Raw genomic sequence first — 3,676 nt, 5'->3', positions numbered from 1 at the left:
AGAAATAGAAGAACTAGAGGGAGCCATGCTAAAAGAAGTAAATAAAATGTATGACATGTTGCAGCAAATAGAGAATGTCAATAAAGATAGAGGAATAACTTTTTCAAAGAACCACATGGACATTATGGAGGTAAAAAGTACAATAACTAAAATAACAAGTTCACTAGAAGGGTTCAAGAATAGATCTGAACTGGCAGAAGAAACAGCTAAAACAGGTACCAATGTAGATCTTTCATAAAAAACAGCAGTGTAACACAATTTTCAGAAAGCGGGGGACACTCTTCACTTTATACCATTTTGGCTTAAGAAATATTTCATAGGAATGCTCTACTTTCAGACAGTGGGGGAAACTTGTAATGGACGTTTCCGTGGCACCAGCACTATAGGTTTTGGAGTCACTGTAAGATACACAGAATTACATCCATAATTAATATGAGGGACAACATTTCAAGCAGTAATTTCTCATACATGGAAAATAAAATTAAGAAAGGACCATCAAACAAAAGCTTCAGACAAGGCAAGTCCGAGGAGAGCATATGAGAACAGATGCTGATTCAAGTGAGGGGTTCTGGCATAACCAATGAGAAGGCTGCCAAATATATTCCAACACCAGCACCAGAAACTGCTACTCCTATTGTTGCACCACCTGCACCAATAAATTTGCTAATAGTATCAATGTCTCTCTGATTGCACTGGTGTGAAACTCCCACTGGATTAGCTAAAACACCATTCTGTGCTGCCATTAAATACTGTAAAGCCCTCTTCTCTCAAGATAACACTGATGCAGAAATTGGTCTGGATGCAATTCTGGATCCAGCTTGGATTAGAGGAGAGGTGCAGGCAAGCTTGGCACAGATGAACATACTATACTCTTTGCAGGCAGCACAACTAGAAGACTTGGGTGACAGGCAACTTAAGTTCCTCTCCCACTTGTTCTCTTCCTGGAAGGCGGTGGCAGTGGCTATTTCAGAGGTCAAAGGAGTGCGGTTCCGGGTGCCTGGGTGGCTCAGTCGGTTAAGCGGCCGACTTCAGCTCAGGTCATGATCTCTCGGTCCGTGAGTTCGAGCCCTGCGTCGGGCTCTGTGCTGACAGCTCAGAGCCTGGAGCCTGTTTCAGATTCTGTGTCTCCCTCTCTCTGACCCTCCCCTGTTCATGCTCTGTCTCTCCCTGTCTCAAAAATAAATAAAAACGTTAAAAAAAAATTAAAAAAAAAAAGGAGTGTGGTTCTCTTTCATTTTTGAAGGATAGTTTGACCAGATACAGAATTCTTGGTTGATACTTTTTTCCTTTAGCACTTTGTATTCTTTAAAAGTTTTTTAATTTTTTATTTTTTATTTTTAGGGGTACCTGGGTGAGTCAGTCGGTTAAGTGGCCGACTCTTGAATTTTGGCTCAGGCCATGATCTCACAGTTCAAGAGTCTGAGCCCCATGTTGAGCTCTATGCTCACAGTGCAGAGCCTGCCCTGGATTCTCTCTCCTCTTTGTCTGCCCCTCTCCTGCTCTCTCTCTCTCTCTCTCTCTCTCTCTTTCTCTCAAAAATAAATAAGAAATGTTTTTTAAAAAGGCTTTTTTAGTTTTTTTATTTTTAAGTAATCTCTATACCCAACATGGGGCTTGAACGCACAACCCCAAGATCAAGAATCACATGTTCTACTGACTGAGCCAGCCAGGTACCACATGTTTTAGCACTTTAAATATGTCATTCTATTGCCTTCTGGCCAACACGATTTGCAAAGAGAAATTGGTTGTCATTGTTACTGGGGCTCTCTTGTACAAGATAAGTCCACTCTCTCTTGTTTTCAAGATTCTTTGTCTTCCAACAGGTTGACTATACTATATCTGTATGTGGATCTCTTTGAATTTATCCTGCTAGGATAAATTGAACTTTTAGTTCATTGAACTTTTTGGATGTGTAGTTTCACATCTTTCACCAAATTTGGAAAGTCTTTGTATATTATTTCCTCAGAAAGTCTTTCTTCCCTGTTTTTCTCTCTCCTTTCTCTCTCTCTCTCTCTCTCTCTCTCTCTCTGGGACTCCTATTACACATACTCTGGTATGTGTGATGGTGTCCCACATATCTCTTAGGCTCTGTTCATTTTTCTTCATTCTTTTTCCTTTGTGCTCCTCTGACTGGATAATCTCAATTAAATATTTTCAAGGGTGTTGATTCTTTCTTCTGCCTGCTCAAATATGTTACGAATACCTTGTTTTATTTTCTTCCTAGTCACCCCATTAGCAAGGGTGGGATTCCCAACCTAGGATTATTGACATGGCTGAACACATGACACCCAACACTGAGAAAATGAGATTGCTAGCAATTTGTTGTCACATATACTTACCACCTGGGGGAAGAGAACATCACACATCACACAGAGCCCTGTGAGAGTCATACTCAGAAACAGAATGAACAATCACATGTCGGAGGTAGGCTTTGTCATTTCAATAGAGTGGGTTGATACTTGGCTCCTGCAGTAAGCTGTGATTGTCTTATTTGAAGATTTTCATGGACTTGCAGGGAATGGAAACCTGTTACTCAGGAACAATCAGGAACTGCACATGGTCCCCATGATAAAAAAGTTTGTTTGGCTGGGGATATGGAGTTTCTTTTTATTTTATTTTATTTGTTTTGTTTTGTTTTGTTTTGTTTTTAATTCCTTTAGTTTTTTTTTCTTTTGGTTTATTTATTTTGAGAGAGAGAGAGAGAGAGAGAGATTGAGAGAGAGAAACGTGGGTGAGGGAGGAGCAGAGAGAGAGGGAGAGAGAGAATCCCAAGCAGGCTCTACACTATCAGCACAGAGCCTGATATGGGGCTGGAACGCATGAACTGTGAGATCATGACCTGAGCTGAAATCAAGAGTCGTTTGCTTAACTGACTGAGCCACCTAGGTGCCCCTGAAATTTCTTTCTAGAGTGATGGAAGTCTTTCTAATGTTGATTGTGGTGATAGCTGTGTAGAACTCTATGAATATACTAAGAACCACCAAATGGTCACTTTCAATGGATGATATCCATTGAATTCATATGTGAATCATGTCTCAGTAAAGCTTTTACATTAAAGGTTCCTTCTATAACTTATGAGAGTTTATTTTAAAGCTGCACAGAAAACAAACAAACAAACAAAAGGACAGAGCCTCCAGCTCTGCTACTGGAAATCCAGGTCTCAAAGAGCAATAGAATATGAACTTCTCATCATTCATGACCCAGTAACAGCAGCTCTGCTGACTTTGTCATCTCCTCATGCCCTCTGACACAGGCAACTGTTGTTCCCTACTTAAATAAGTCTACCATACACATGACTCAGTATTTCTAGGTTTCTGCTTCCCCTCTGACCTTAGCTTCTGCTTCTCTTCTTTCTGTAAATCTCAGATTCAGATTTGTTTGGGTCCCTTTGTCCCCTTTTTGCAGCGTTCTCATACTAGTCCATTCATAAGTCACTGGTCTGACTAATAGAACATACATTTTGGCTAAGGCACTTATCCCTAATTTAATTAGCTCTGGAAGAGGCAGTAGGTAATATGATACATTGCTAGTGTGAATCCAAAATAGTACAGCCATTCTAGAAAATGGCTTGGCCCTTTCTTATAAAGTTAAACAAGCATTTTCTATATAACCCTAGAATCCCACTCCTGAGAATCTACCCTAAAGTGATAAAAGCTTATATCAACACGAAAACCTA

The 3,676-nt window shown here is 40.1% G+C and overlaps 1 pseudogene; it reads right to left on the bottom strand.

Moving 5' to 3' along the window:
• Positions 1-495: 495 nt before the first annotated feature.
• LOC124503930 (ATP synthase F(0) complex subunit C3, mitochondrial-like) lies at positions 496-863 on the bottom strand (annotated as a pseudogene).
• Positions 864-3,676: the final 2,813 nt, after the last annotated feature.

This window comes from Lynx rufus, unplaced genomic scaffold (assembly GCF_022079265.1).
Source record: "Lynx rufus isolate CCGP_SWC_20201006 ecotype Redwood Valley unplaced genomic scaffold, mLynRuf1.p SCAF_8, whole genome shotgun sequence".
NCBI classification, from domain to species: Eukaryota; Metazoa; Chordata; class Mammalia; order Carnivora; family Felidae; genus Lynx; species Lynx rufus.
The sequence above is the reverse complement of the archived record's forward strand: the minus strand, read 5'-3'. Positions and strand labels throughout refer to the sequence as shown.